At 44.4% G+C, this 16,694-nt stretch overlaps 1 protein-coding gene across 14 annotated transcripts in view; it reads right to left on the reverse strand.

The window, feature by feature from the left end:
* Nucleotides 1–16,694, reverse strand: part of LOC311485491 (bromodomain adjacent to zinc finger domain protein 2B-like) — a 63,322-nt gene that overhangs the window by 44,926 nt on the left and 1,702 nt on the right. For all 14 annotated transcript variants that reach the window (XM_084540933.1, XM_084540942.1, XM_084540932.1 and 11 more), the window contains exon 2: nt 6,179–6,221. The gene's annotated coding sequence lies outside the window, so the exon portion shown is untranslated. The remainder of the gene's footprint in view (nt 1–6,178; nt 6,222–16,694) is intronic.

A 16,694-nucleotide genomic window follows, 5' to 3' on the forward strand; every position in this document is an offset into this window, starting at 1 on the left:
AGATGATGTCAGCATTACATCTGTTAATCACTCTCAGAGCTCTACCTTCAGTATAATGTCACATCATCCCAACTGCCAGGGATTCATGCTCCTCCCTTCCCTCTAAGCATGCTTCACAGCTCTGGTCTCTCTGTCTCTCCCGCTCTCTCCCTAACCCCCACCCCCTCGCTGGCAGGGAAATGGATCCCTCCACCTGACAGTGGCCATTTTGAGCCTTCTCTCCTCTCCTCTCTACTCCGGCTTCCTGGTAAACAATGGGAGAGGGATAATTGATCAAACAGCCAGGGAACCCTCCGAGCAGGGGAAGGTCACCGCCTCCCAGCCCAACTCACTAAGGAGGGGAGGACAAGGGGGGGAGATGTATGTGTGTCAATATGTGTGCGTGCATCTGCTTGTGTGTATATGCATGTGTGTGCAAGCATGTATTGTATCTATGAGTGTGTTTTTGTATGAATGTTTTTGTGTGTGTGAGCGACTGTGCAAAAAAAGGGACACAGAGGCAGACAGAAAGTAATGTGTGTGCGTGCGTGTGTGTGTGTGTGTGTTGGGGGAGGAAGAGGTGGGGGTCTTTCTGACGCTCTTGAGCTGCCATTTTTCTTCCCTGACAAAGACTCCATCTGCCACAGAGCCATTTGCTGCCTCCCGAGTCGGCAGAGCATTCTGCACGCCGCGTTCACCTTGATGTCACCTCTACACAGCTCACGCCTTGCTGACGCTGTACACACACTCACACTTAAACACACAACAACACACATTACTTTTCCACTCGTATACGCACAGATGTATGTGCTCATTGTCTCCCGCTCGCAAACAAACACACGCTTTCAGTTTCTGTCACGCATACTATTTTTGCACTCTCTCTTTCACGCACACGCAACACACACATATTGAATGTGTATGTGTCTAGGAAGTGGCCCTCCCTTTCCTCTGCATGGCTGATATCACCGTGCAACCATCAGCGCTGTGCATTGTGGGAGTGTCTGTTGGGGCAGAGAGACGCGACAGGGGCTGAGGGATTCACACGCCTCTGAAAGACAGCCAGAGGGAGAGAGAGCGGCAGGAGGGGAGGGCGGCGGAGAAAGAGAGAGAGAGATACGGAGGGGGCCGGTAACTGGAAATGAGAGATGGCATTTTAAAGAGGAAGCTGAATTTCACCTGCAATTACCGTAGCTCCGGGGCACATGGCTCGGTTAAGAGACATTTCATTCCAAAGCCACCGCGTATAGCTGCCGCACTGAGCCCTGAGAGGCGCATAAAGAAGGAGGGAGAGGGAAAATAGAGCGGTGGAAAACTCTCTTCTGCCCAAGATGGCCCTCAGCAGATGCAGTGATGAAAGAGAGGAGGCAGCCAGGGATGTAACTGGTAAATGAAACCTAGCAAAAAAGTTAAGGGAAAGGAAAGGAAAGGAAAAGAAAGGAAAGGAAAGGAAAGGAAAGGAGTACAGACAAAGACACAGAGAAAAGAAAAAGGCTATCTTGTTCAGCAGGCCCCAACTCGGCCATCTGCACACCAGACCAGACAGCTGAACTGGGCCTCAGAGAGCACACAAACACATGTACACACACTGAACACAGAGCAAATCAAATCCAATAAACACAGATACTCACACTCCCAGAGTTAAGTACATGAAAAGCTTAAAGTGTTTAATGATTAATATCATTCTTGGTATTCGTTCTCCTCTTTCGATGAAACCTCTCTCTCTCTGTCTCTTCCTCGCTCTCACAGAACTCCAAATCAAGCTGTAATGGTTTCCCTGAGGCTCAATGTCCTGGCTAGTTTCACCAGGCACGCTGCTGTGTTTCATAGGAGAAGTGTGACTGCACAGAAACAGTAATGAGCTCTCACTGGGAGCTGGGGGCCTCCTGGCACTGCTAATGGCTCCTCTGGACTGCAGCTGTATCCAGGTTACAACCCGGCCTGGCCGACAGGCCCCGGGACGCACAGGCCCAGCAGGGACAAACTATTCCCAGCCACAGGTACGCATTATAGGCAGAAACCCCGTCCGTAGCACTAGGTGTTTGGGGTGTGGGTGTTTGAAGTGGGACGGAGCAAAGCAGATTGGAGATGGGGGTTAGGGGGCAGGAAGCTGGCGAGGATGTCAAAAAACAAGGGGCCACAGCAGAGACAGAGACTAAGGGGATAAAGACAGTTGAAGAGTTGTGGTTCAGCCATAAACGCAGCAGATAGACCCAATAAACCTGGAGGCTTTCATAGGGCAACAGCTGGCATCGGGTAAGTATGTGTCTTTGTGTGAGTGTGAGTGTGTGTGTGTGTGTGGTCTGCTTAATTATCTCCATAAATGCGTAACCCTGCAACACTCACATGCGTGCACACAGTTCAAAAAGTGCCGAAAATATAAAAGTTGGTTAATAATAATTCTATTAATGATAAGCAATTACTAATAGTTATAGCAAGGCATTTAGCTGGTCTTAACAGATTAGGACTTTATCATAAAATACAAAACTGTATGGGCTGTGGCCCAGTGATTAGAGAAGCAGGGACGGTTCTTCACTGGTTTGCTCCCCTCTACCCTCTACTATGACTGAAGCGCCATGAGCAAGCACTTAAACACCCAAACTGTTCCCCGGGTGCCTTGCATGGTTGCTAACAACTCCAAGTGTGCTGACTGGACGGGTTAAAAGCAGAGAACAAAGTCCTTGTATGTATGTTTACATATGGTATATACATGGCAAATAAAGCTGACTACTTTTAGATCACAATTAGCAACGTGACAGATGTGAACGGATCTAGAGTCGTCGTATATTATTACATAATAACGTTCTTAGATTTTTACCAGACACCGACAACTTCGCAAGCGGCTCGGTGATAATAAACTACGTCTTAGGTGAAATATTTGACTTGTCATGGCACTTGATGGGATAGGTAGGTTGGTGAGTAAGTGCAAGTGATGGCAAATGCTGGATCATCACTTGTTTGCAACTCTAACAGTCAAACAGGCATTAGGGCTGAGTCCAAGAGCTCAAATTGCAATCCTGTTTGTATGCAGCTAAAAGGTTTGTGATGGGGTTTAAAGGTCTTCTTCTAATGTTTCATAAATTACTGGTAAACAAGTATATTGCATTATGACACCTAAACTCACTGTGTGCACAACAACTCCTTCCTACTACAACAAACACATTAAAACACACACAAACACACACACACGCACATCGCTCCTGTTGTTGCCCTCTCTAGGAGAAAGCTCACAGCTCCTGTTTTGTCTGGCCTCTATTCAAAATGGCCCCCTCATGACCACGCACATTATGGTCCGGGCAGGCAGCCCCCGAGTGGACTGAGGCTCCCTGGGCGCGAGCAGTGATTCATAGCACAAGGGTCTGTAAAAGAGCAGCCTCGCCCCACGCTGCAGCCCTTCATGGGGACAAGGAGAGCAGAGGCTGTTTGGCAGTGGGGGTGAATCAAAAGTGTGGTTACAGGACTGTGGAGACCACGCGGGCCAAGTGAGGCAGAAGGGGAACGGGTCAGTGTTTTCTTGAGTGTGTGTGTGTGTGTAGAAAAAGCGTGGGTGAGCGCGAAGGCCACACAAAGACACGGATGGGTAAGCCCCAACTAATTCAGGAGTGCGTCTGTGAAAACCACGCTGCTCCCTATCCCGAGGACAATCTCGCAGCAGCTTTTTAACAATCTTAGCTCCGAGGCAAGTACAAAGTACTAAATGTTTAGACGTTATCTCCAACACTTCTCCAATCTAGCGGAGCACCAGTTTAAAGGGCACTGGGAAAAAGACACGGTGAGAAACAAAGCGGGCTCATGAATAAGAGCTGAAAAATGATAGTAGTTGCTGGGATTGATGAAACCCTATTCAGGTTTTGTGACAGGCTGCGAGACACACAAATTCTTTCCCCTCAGGCTAGAAGGTGTAATTTCCCCTTCCACTGTCACAAGAGCCATGTAAAAAATTATCTATAGCTCAATGACTGACTGCTCCAAAGTAATTCCACACAGTAATTTGTACATCTATCTATCCATCTATCCATCTATCTATCTATCTATCTTCTTTGAAACACTCAGAATATAAGAATAGAAACACTGGCATGCTGCTCCGTTGTAACACACGGTGGGATGCGGATGGAAATGCTGGCCCCACAGGACACACACACACACACACACACACACACACACACATAAAGAACGGACTGCTGTGGGGCTGACGCAAGACTATCTCTGTCTCACGTGTCTCTCCCCTACGGCCGCCCGCTGCTCCTGACCTTCGAGATGTTTTTCTCTCTCCTTCTCCCTCTCCCTTTATTCCTCTCTATTTCACACTCACGCAACACACACACACACACACACACACACCTCCCTTTTTCTGCACACACACACCTCCCAGCCACTCAGTATTTTGTCATTAAAAAGCATTGCATTTCAAGCTTGGATCAAGCAGATGGGGGCTGCGTAAGCATTGCTGCTCTTTCACGCAGCACCTTGGCTTAAGTACAGATAGTCCACATGCATTACAACACTCTCCCTTAAACGCGTGCACACAAACAGACATGCAAATACACACACACACAGACACACACTCACAGGCGCACGTGCACAACCTTCCTGGAACCGGAGAATCAGCCCGGTTGTGGATGACTGCTTCATATGGGTACTGTGTAGCTCAGTTGTGTAATGTCTAGCTGATGTAGTTGAATACCTTAAGACATGCTCTACAAAACAAGAACGCTAAACAGCAGACTAGGATATTGTCTCTCAGCAAAAAAAAGAAAAAAGAAAAAAGAAAGGGTAATTCTTATCCTAATATATTTAATAGTCCTTTCTGAGGACCAGTGGTTCATGCCTTCTGGTGGCACAACACCAGTGACATAAATACTCACATAAAGTTCAATGGGTTCATAACACACACAATTACACACACACAGAGAGATACACACACATACATGAATGTAATATAATTATATCTCTGTGCCATTAGACACATTTCTCTGTCTTTCTTTCATTTTCTCTCGCTCTTGCATATTCCTCTGGGTGTTTGAATCGAGCAGCTCTTTCCTTTTTCCTTCCCTTGTCTTCCAAGCAACAAATGTCAGCTAATTACACCATAGCTGTTTGGATGAGCTCCATCTTTCCCCGTGCTCTGCTGTGCTTGTTCTCTATGGGGCTGCAGGAAGAGTCAGGCAGCCAAGACAACGGTTAGAAGCAGCCAGCTGCGGGGGTTGAGCTACGAGGCAACACCCCCCCTAGAAATTGATTCCCCAGGAGAGGACTCATCAATACTTATCACAAATGATACAACCCGCTTGCCCCAACCTGCAGAAGGATATCATGTATCATTCACAGCCAGAGATGAAGCAGCAACGGTTAGACTTGATAGAATCAGGCCTGGTAACACACAAGGCTAAAAAAGACAGTCAAGTATTTCCCTGAGCTCTGCATTCAGTTAAAAAAAAAAACTTCTTATAAAAGATCCCATTTGATCTGGTGGCGCTCTCACAGACACAAGGCCATCAAGTCAGGCAGGAGAGAAAGTGCAAGTCATTGTCTGTGTGTGGAACAATAAACTGCCACCTTGGTGTGTGTGAAGTGAAGCCTTGAGGACGCTGCCGCGCCCCAGAGTACAGCTTGCTCTCACAAACAGACAGAGTGAGAAAACAGAAAGAAAGAGAAGAGAAAGGGTCGGAGGACGGAGGAGATTAAAGCTGCAACACACAGAAACACAATCCAGGATCCTAACCTAGAAGCACAGTCGGGGCACGGCTAACAACCGTTTACATTCAGCGTCGGCTCTGAACAGATAGCAAACTCAAAGGATGTTTATTAGGCGCGTACGTTTCATACAAATATTCTGATTAGAATGGGAGAAATCTAATTAATTGCTTGATTCACTGAATGAACCCCGAATTTGTAATGTAATCATAACAACTGCTTTTCAAGGGGCTCTTGTTAAATTTAATTGGGGGAGAAAAAAAACAAAAAAACATCCTCTTTCGCTGAATGAATGAAAATCAAATTAGGCCTGAAACTGGAGGAGTCTGCAAGTTTGTTCTGGCGTGCCATAAAAAAAAAAAGAAATGTAAAAGCAGAAGTGTGTGACAATATAGATTTTTTAAAGAAAGGACACGCATCAACTGTTTTGCAACGCTCAAACATTAATCGGGGGCAGAGAGTGAAAAAGAAGAAGATGTGGAAACTATCTAGTCTGCCGTGTACTCACTGTTAGAGATGTCTTCAGCTCTTTGACATAACTGCTGCAACACCTAGAGAAAAAGGCAGAAACAGTCATAGCATGAGCATGTGTCTCTAACATTTTTTGCTTCGTATCATAGTGCAATTGTTTGAATATATGCGGTGTCATTTAGTATTCTTTCGACAGCCCGAGAGGCGGTGAAGCCCCTAAAACTACCTGCATATCAAAGTTACAGTTACACAGCTTAGTACTTGTGGTTTTTCAGACACATCAAACAAAAAAAATACGGTGACGTCTGAAACACAGCTGTGGCTACACACGCACGCACAAAAAAGATACTCACACCCACAAAAAGTCTCTTTCTCCCTGGGCCCTTTCTTGCAAAACCTGTTTGTTAGAAATGGATCTAGACATTGGAGCTTTGAGTGCGAGGATATTTTTCCCTAAACACAAGACGGTTCTTGTAGAGAACCAAGCCTTGCCAGCGTTCTCACGCCCATCTCTCGTGCATTGTCTCGAAGGCCCTCCTGTGCACTTACAGTCTGAGCCTAATCTGAGCAGCTCACCATAACAGACACCACCCTGCTTTGTATGCCATAAAACGGAACGCGCACCGATTTTTACAACTTTAACGTAGGCTGATATAACTTGTTCTTGAATATGCAGAAGAAGTTAACGGTGAGAACTGTAGCTGTAACTTACGACGGCGTGATTTGGTGCGCTTCTTCAAAATTCACCCGCAACAAACTTGTAGCCTCCTCATACACATGCATGCAGACATATGGAAGCCGACTCTTCCAGACATTTCCAGACACACCAACACAGTGTTACAGCATGTGTGGGTAGCTATCTAACAAGGTTTTGTTGTCAGTAAACACATCCATCTGGTCAACAGCAACAGAATAAAGTCTGGCGGATGCTTCATCGGCACGAATGTGGTCATATATTATGGTATTTCTGCTTTTTGTTTTTCCTGCAGAGCTTCAGCAATTTCTGTAAATGTCACTTGTTGAAAATGAAAAAAAAAGAAATGAGCCCGAGTGATTTTTGTCTTCTGCAGATGCCCTCCAGTCATGTCAGAGTCTATGGTACATAATGCAACACACGTCTGTCATTATAGCTCAATTTATCACTGAGACTGACTGTGTTGATAATAACTGAACTGATCGAACTGTAATAGCTCCCTTCATTATCTACACAGACAGACAAACACGCACATGCACATGGAACACACTTCAGGAACACACAAATACTTTGATAACTCATCGCGGTGATAGTGATAACACAGAGCCAGGTAGGCTGAATTCATCTTCAGCTTTTTCATAAAGGCCTATTAGTGGATGATTAAAGGATCTCTGCTCATAGGACTTCAGCACAGAAAAAATGATTTGCCAGCCACGAAGCAGGTGAATTACACTGGATAAGAAAGCCAGTGCTGTCTGCCATCATTTGCCTGACTGAGAATCAGGCTGTTAGTCTATTAACCTCATTTTACTTTAAGATCTTACCAGTTTTACATCAATAGCAGATGGATAAAAAAAAAAAAAAAAAAATCACAATACACGCACATGCACACACACTTCTTTCCTGAGACTTAACGCCCGCAGCCTTATTCAACGGTAACGTCCTCATAAATCACACCAGCTGCAACTAACAGTTATTCCCTGTACTGATTAATCTTTTTTTGAATAGTTAACAGACTATTTGGCACATAAAACATAGAAAACACAGGATCAATAGATGCCGACTACTGTCCTTATACTCCAAATCCTAGATATATTTAGTAGATGCTGAAAAGGGGAACGTGTCTGCTTTTAAAAACTATTCATTTAATGAGAAAGCATTGTATTTCTGAACGCATGGAAAAAAATGACTTCCCGTAGTCTATGGCAAATTGATCCAACAAATTACTGAGCTCCTAAGCTATAATAATTAACTTGAAAGACAAAAAAAATAACAAAAAAAAAAAAACAGCAACAATCTGCAAAGTCATAATTACCTGCATTTAAACTTTAGGCATGCTTGCACATGGACAGTGAACAAGCTAACTGTTATGACGTCGCTCTGAACCGTCTTGTTTGGTTTCCCTAATCTACCCCTGTTGCCTCGGCCAAACAGACAGATGTTGACTTTAGTTTAGGATTCACACAACAGCTATCAGGCATCTGCACAGGGTTAAATGTGAGGCTTTTGTAACAGTCGCTGTAAGAAAGAAAGAAAGAAAGAAAGAAAGAAAGAAAGGAAGACAGGTGACAATACGTTACAAAAAAACTTTAAACATGGAAAACAAGTGTACTCTGGAGGTATACATTTTGCGACTGGTCTAAAATCCCTTGCTTTTAAATATTTGATGCCTTGTTAGGAGAGCGACACTGGTTGAGGTGTTTGCCTCTGTTGTCTCTGCTGATCTCCGGCACACCGGGCCCTGTGGGAGTGAGTTAGCGGGACTTGGCCGCAGACATTTTCCTGAAGCCCCCAAGAACAAAACAGGCAAGTCTTGACAGTCCGTCCGCCACCGAGTCGTCACACAATCAGTTGCAGGAAACCAATCCCTAAATAGCAGTGATTCATCTCTTCATCACACACAATACCAGTACACAGTGCACAAAGAAGCTCTCTCTTCCTCTCTGTCTCTCTCTCTTTCTGTCTTACCCTATCTGTCTCAACCCCTTCCCCCCCCAGTGTGGTCTCTCATGCTGCTTAAAAATAAGTGCTTCTCGCAGCTTTCTTTGCCCTGTGATTTACTGGCAGTGTTTAACTGCAGGGCAGCATCTTTTATCGTTACATGATCTGGGGCTGAAAGCTGACAAAATGGAATCTCAGCGCAAGTACTTTTGTATGTGATCAAGTGTGCGTTCGCGGGGGCAAAGAAAGGAGCGGGGCGGAGGCATTAAAGAACTTGTGCGATTCAAATCCTCCCGGCCTCCTGGTGCTGTGTTTGAATACTTGTGTGTGTGTGTTTGTCATTCCACTAAATGGTTTCTTCCTTGACTTGATGGAGCAAGTGCCATCTCAAGGGAACGGGTTACACCACACACTGAAGTGAAGCGCTCTGAGACCGGTGAAAAGCTCAGCGCATTAGTGCAATCCATTTGTGAGAGGTAGAATGTACATGTGCATGAAACATCAGGCTCGATTGTGTGCTTCTCTCTTTTTGTCTGCGTATGTTGTCTACGCGTGTTTTTGTGTTGCCATGATAACTTTTATCTTGATGGCACAAAGCCCATTGCTGCATTACGGGAATCTACTTAAATTTCTTGCTTTTCACCGCCACACAAACCCCCGTGTAGTCAAACAGGCCTTTCTGGTGGACTGTCCCCTGTTGCATTTTGATATGTGTATCGGAACAGTATGTGACCAGATCATCACCAGAGGATAATCAGGCTAGCACGGTCCTACACAACAGGTTCAGCGTATCATTGCAGTCTTGATGATCCATCAAGATGACGTGTGAAGGTCAGAGTAGCCGTGACCAACACAGCTGTCACGTCTCCTCCCAGCACCCTCTTGGCGAACTGGCCTTCCAAAACGCTCAACACAAAACATGGCAGCCAACTGGGGAGCACGGGGGGCCAGGGCCAACAGAAGATGCCTATAACCCAGGCCGGGTTTGTATCATGACACGAGTGCACTCCACGCAGCAACTCAAGATGCGGCTAAGCGTCGAACCAGAGCTGTTTTGGTGTAACGGCCAAACGGAGCGTTGGCCAAACCCGCCGTGAAAAACGTCACAACGTCTATTAGCACTGGCCTTCGGAATTTAATTTAACACCCGATAAAGCAACAGTTTTAAATGACTACCAGCTCTGTTGTACAAGAGGAGAAGGATACAGTGGAGCTGTGTGGAGAGCAGATGTGAATCCACTTTGATTTCAGTGCCCTGTGAGTGAGTGTGTGTGTGTGTGTGTGTGGAGCTTCTATTAAATGGATCTGCTGTCTCCTTGATCAAGGGAGTCAATAAAGGGCCAGTCCTGTCAAACCCTCAGGGGTAAAGTGTGTATGCACATATGTGTCCGTGTGTGTCCGTGTGTGTGCGTATTTATGTGTGTGTGTGTGGTTCTGTTATGGACAGATTTTGAAGTACTCTGACAGGTGAGTGATTGAGTGCTTTCATTTCCCTCCAGCGACAAGAAGACACACACACACATACATGCACACGTAGCACACACATATACACCCAGTGGAGGATGGAGAGAAAAAGAGAGAGAGAAAGAGAGAGAGAAAGAGAGAGAGAGAGAGAGAGAAAGCTGTTGTTTCCTAAAGGATGCTGCTCCTGCCTGCATGCTTAAATTAGCTCTAAATGTTTGGATTACACACGGGAGCTCTCACAGAGGATTTAGCAGCCATAGCCTAGAGTCCAGGGGATGTGTGGATGTTTCCATCTACATCCACACGCACACGCAGACACACACAAAACCCCGTCCCTACACAGATCAGTAACGTAAGTCACTCAAACATCCCTCCACTATATTCTGTCGTTAAGTTACATCCATCCAGCACTGACCAGAGACGGGGTATTTAAAAGCGACATTGCAACTTTAAACGGTGTAAACGGGAACAACGCAGGTTATTTCATTCATCAGATTTTCTTTGCTATGAGGAGACAGTGTTTTCTCATTACACTTTTTTTTTTTTTAAGAGTGCAGTCTTTGCTTCTGTTGGTGGGGGGAGGATGTGGTATGCTAGCAGACGCAGAGACAGGGAGAGAAAGGAGGAGAAAAAGAGAAGGGGAATGAGGGAGGTCAGCGCCCCCAGTCTCAGATAAAGGCCCTCTCCCTCCCTTCTGCCTCGGCTTTCGAAGCCCCTGCCAGGATCGAGAGGCGTCTCACGTTACAGCTGTCTCTCAGTGTCATCGTTCAGAAAGAGAGAGCAAAAGCGAAAGAGAGAGAGAGAGAGAGACAGACAGAGTGGGGGGAAAACGGGACAATGCCACAGACCGAGCGGGGCTAGGCTTTCATGGCTGGACAAGAGAAAAACAACAGCAGCAGCAGCAGCAGCGGCGGCGGCAGGTTGAACTGGATGAGGAAAACCTTGTGGTTTGACCGCCTGGCCGTGTTTTAATGAGTAACCCTGATGCAACATGCATTTTCCTAACAATACAGAAGCATTTCAAAATCCACTCAAATGTGCTTTGACCTTTTCAAGACGAATTATTTTGAAATGTAGTGAGAACAGAGCTGGTCAGGCCATTTCCTCTACACCACCTGGCACTAACTGAACACAATTTCCTAAGACGAAAAAAAAAGGGGAAATAAATTGTTTTAATACTGTGGCTTGCTTGCATCGAGACAGAGAGTGACTATACTTAGGGAAAGAGATAACGGTGACTGTAAAAGAGCGTGCTACGTGGCTCGTGCAGATTAAACGCTGCTGAGTTGCCTCTCTACACATCAGTATCCTTTTTTTAACCTTTAAATGCTAAAAACAGCAGCTTGTCCCGAGTGTCCAGTAATGACTAATCCAATGACTGCTTGCATTTCAGACGCACCTACTAACAGGGTAAGGCCATGTAGGTCAGTTGTGAGTTAAAATCAGAGTCTGCGCTTACTTCTTTTCAGCAGCTTCTTCAGGAGAGAGATGGAGGACAACCTTCAGTTCATACAAACTTTATGAAGGAGAAGGTGCCGCACATGCAGATCTTTAATCTGAACTGTGGCACTTACACACTGCGAGCTGATCCTATCAGTCTGTTCCGACATAAAACACGGTTGTGAACAAATAACACATATAGCTCAAAACTGCTTTCCTATTTGTTTCCCCCATCCCTGTCGTTCCTCTCGGCGTTACGTAGGAGTTAAATATTTAAAATTCTGGCTTAGCTCAGAGCAGGCTTTGCCAGCGCAGCTAAAATAAAAAGCCTTTGTGGCAGCAGTGACCAGATTTTAAATGCTGAAGAAGATCAATAAATGGGGGCTGTCGAGGCACAATCTCATACATTCGTGTGTATGCGTCTGTGTGTGTCCTGAGTGTGTGTGCGCCCTGTCCCTATGCATAAATGCCTCTTCTGACAGCATGTGTGAGTGTGTGTCAAGCGGTTTGCGTGTGTGTGTGTACGTGCATCTTAACACCAACCAAGGCTCACAGCTCCCCTGCCTGCTACAAGCTACTCTATAGTATCATCAAGAACCCCACTGACCCAGGAGGCACACCAATAGAGAAACCAATATCATTCCCATTCCAACATCCCGAAACATTCTTCCTATTTCTTTTCCCATTCCTTGTATCCTTTCCCACCTGAGCGCAGCCAGCATGGGAGAATTCAAGAGAGATGCGTAAATACAGGCCCCCCCTGCTACAGATTGAGAAAGTCAAGGTGTGGTAAACATCAAACTAAACAGCAGCTTTTACGGGTGTAATCACGTTCCTCGCTGAAACAAAATGCTGGGAACCAAGACGGACAGGGATGGAAACAAAAATGTTATGCGTGGCGCTTTCTCAAGAAAAGGAAATCCATAACGCCGCGTTTATGCTGTTCTAATCTAGCCTCTTTCAGCTAATGTTACGAGACTATGAATGTCTCTGTTCCATGAAGCCAAATAACACTGATGTGATTTCTTTTCAAGAAAATAAATGCTTTCATAATGCCGCCATGTCTTTTGTTTCTAGGCGCTGTTATGTTTCATAAAGACCACATTAAATGGATGCTTTCAGCTCACATAAAGTGATAACCTTCCCTGCGATGTCTTTACCACATGAATATGCGGTAGAGACACGGTGAATTATACGTGCTTGTGTGCTTTTTTTTTTTTTTTTTGTTCTACGGCTCCACAAAGTACATCTGTATTTTCACCTCCTCACTAATGTACAAAACAAAAACAGCCCTGAAGTGGAAAAATCATCAGGACCTTTTGAGACTTCATTAAAAGAAACTAGCCTGGACTTTCCAAACAAGGCATCTCTTTGGAGGGGGAAAATCAACCTTTTCACCTTGCTGGTGGAAAAACAGGCATCCCAACGAGACAGAGCATGCACAAACAACCTTGACTTTCATCAAGGAAATTCTCACATTGAATGATAAATAGAGGCCCAGGGGACGAACAGCAAAGAAGCAGCTTATCGCCTTTCCCTCCCAAATTTGGCCGCTCTGTCTTCTGTCTCCTGAAAGTCAACATGGGGTGACCCACTTGCACTTTACACTGCTTATTGTTTGGTGATTAATCCACCACATGTAATCCACACAGAAATGTGGAGAAAATCGAAACGGGTGTTGATTTGTTTAGTCTTAATTAACATTTGAGATTGTTTACTTGTTTCTACAACAAGAGGCATATGTGCCCTATCTCATTAGTTTTCAATGTGTGCGCGCGTTTGTCACCATACAGATGGACGCAGACGGGTCTGCTTATGTTAAAAGCGTCTGACACTTACGCACTTTAGACAATTATTTGTGTACCCTGATGATTATCAGGACATTCTGAGAACATGCAGTGTTACCAAAATAGCGAGGTAACATAAGGTTAGGCAGAGCTAACCAACTTTCCAGCTGAGAGGACATTAACCTGCGAGGCCACGTAACCGCGTATCAATAAGCGTGCTGCCCGCATACACATAGCACAGAAACGGTAGTCCAAGACAGACACACAGCAGCACCAGTTTGATCTGCAACAATAAGACGAGTCATCAATCTAACGCCGAGAAGCTTTTAGGACTTTTACTGAAATGTAGCTTCTCTTCAAAGAACCATTAACCCTTATAAGATTAATGTCTACTTCAAAAAAAAAAAAAGTCTGTTAAAGTCCTCAGCTTCTTGGTACATTATTTCAGGACGCTGTCTAACATTAGTTCTTGAATCATTTGGTTGACACAGGGCCGACCTCTACTTCCTCTCTAAATTTCACAGCTCTGTGTCAGCACTAACATGCAGAGATTTGACAGTGCTCCCAGATGGCCATTATTATCAATAGATTGTTTGTAGGGCTTATTAATCTCCGACTAAATATAACGCACTGACATCAGTGACATGAAATATTTAGGGTGGAAGTCATTTACAGACGGACTCTTGAGCACTTTACACAGACACTTAAAAATGTGTAAGTTAGATTGGTCTGAACGTCCAAGGTTGTGAAAACATGAAATGTTTCTGGCATAATCCATTTAATTTTTTCGTACCAATCTGTGTCAGCCACATTATGACATATCTAGTCACATAGAACATAAAGAACACATACTAGCCCAGGGGAAATGTGATCAGTAATAGGATCAATAGCTATAAATTCACTCTAAGGAGAAATATTTAATAAAAGTTCAAATAAATATCATTTCTACTGTCGTTTTGGACGCTACTGATGCCAGCTATGGTGTAAGAGATTTCCTTGGTACAGATGCAAACGCCCCTAAGCACTGCTTGATTCATTCGTGTCCTGATTTTCAGGCATAACGCTATAGCTCTCTACTTTCTGCTTGCAATCAGCCAGGGGATGGCAACACTTTTGCTGTACATTGGTATACAGGATTTAGTTTGCTCTTGCTGCTTCTTCCCTACAGCAGGAGAAGCCCCGATCGCTGACACGGTCACACGGTTTGGGTTAATATTAAAATGTGGAACTGAGCTCTACTCAGTCATCACAAAAGTTGTCAGAAACACAAGAAAACAACTTTCAAAACAGGACAGCAGTTGTCATTTTTAAAGCGAAACAGTGGGCTGTGGCAAAAGTCAAAAAAGTGCCCACCAGTGTACACATGAAGGACTGATGACGCGTTCATGTGACCGACACATTGGACAGATTTTTGGTCTTGCTGTAACACATGTTAAAGCGAGCGCCGTCTCATACCGATGATCGTTATATCATGCACACCTAATAAATCTCACTTCACTTCATTCTCAAAAGAACGTAAACTATGGGTTTCTTGCAAAAAAAAAAAATAAGATAGAGCCCCATATTCAATCGTTAAGGATTATAGAGACTACAGCCCTGTGTGCACATGGGATTGTCTTCTCAAAAGCTGTCCAAGTTCTGTCAGATTCAGCACCCCCAGACACAGAGCTCGTGAACCTAATTTCACCTAATCAGCTTAGTCAATAGCAACCGTTTGCTGTGACTTTGGTAGACATGCAAATAGGGCTTAACTATGTCTATCCTTAATTCCTGAATGTTCAAGTCAAGCGGAAGTCCCCCTTTATCTCTTCAATAACAACAGTTCCAATTTAAGAAAAGGGAGAGAAAGGGAGAGGAGCAGAGGGAGAATAAAACTCAAACCGAGAGTTGACTTTTTTTTTTTTTTCTTGGCCTGGCAAAGGAGAGACATCTCTGATTTGAGTGTGCTTGAGGTAGCACAGTGTGCTTTCATTTCAAACCAACATGGCAAACATACTCCGACAGATTTGTTCCCCTTTTTTTCTTCTTCACTTTTGCTCTTGCTCGCTCTCTCTCAAATTATGAGAAAACACACTGCACAAATATATTAATACTCCTTGTCGGTTTGTATGTTCAGCTGCAGCACTTCCACGCACACACACACACACACTCACACAAGCAGAAACACACACACACATTCAAACAAATCCGCACAAAAATAATGCTAACAATAGACCGTTGTATTAGTGATAGAAAACTGGGAGACACTGTTCCGTTTCAATTCACTGATACCACTAATGGCTTCTTAGCAGCTCCATGAAATCAAGCAGCTGTCATGTCGATGCATCAGCAGTGAGAGGAGGGAGAGCCGTCCCCATAAGGACAGAGGCACCGCGCCTTCATGTTTGGCTAAACATCTGCTCCTCTGCACTCCAGCTTTGCAGCAATAAACGGGCAAACAAAAGAGGTGGGAGGTGAAATGATCAGATTTTCCATTTCAAAGCATTTGTTCAGTTTGTTTTTCTTTCCTGGCTCCTCTTTCTTTAAACTGCTTATATGCAGGGACACAGCGAAAGAAAGTGAGATCAAGTTTCAACTGCCCTGCATATGCATGAGCTAAAATGACACCTTTTGTAAGATGGATGACAGAAATTAAAACAGGTCACCATCTAAACTGTTGCAAACCAGAGGTATACCTCAGTCACGGGTGATCCAGACCTGTGATCGGTCTTACACTTTGCAGGAAAAAAAACAGTTCGCATTTCTTTAATTGGTCATAATCTTTTTGTGTGTGTGTGTGCATGCGATCATGTTCTTTTGTGATTCAGAGGATGTTTAATCACAGTTATGTGGTTGTGACATCCAGTTAAATTTTTACGGTAACTGTTCTTCCTTTAATAGGATTCTTGCTAATTAGGCCTAATATCTTTCCCTTCCTTCCTTCCTTCCCTCCTCCTTCCTTCCTTCCCTCTTTCATTCATTCATTCATTCATTCATGTTTAGTTGCAAAAGGCATCAAAATAAACAACAGCACAAAATAGCACAGACATGTTTCAACTGTGACTGTATCAAAACACCACCACGGACACCTGCCTCTGCAAGAGAGAAAAAAAAAAAAGAAAATCCCCATCCTGACATAAAACACATTTGCTTTTAAAGCACCACAAACACAAAAAATACCCCCCTCTTTTAGATAAAACTGTCTTCAAATGTCCCCTCACAATCTATCAAAACCGCCTTAACCGGGA

The sequence above is a fragment of the Chelon labrosus genome, assembly GCF_963514085.1.
Source record: "Chelon labrosus genome assembly, chromosome: 3".
NCBI classification, from domain to species: domain Eukaryota; kingdom Metazoa; phylum Chordata; class Actinopteri; order Mugiliformes; family Mugilidae; genus Chelon; species Chelon labrosus.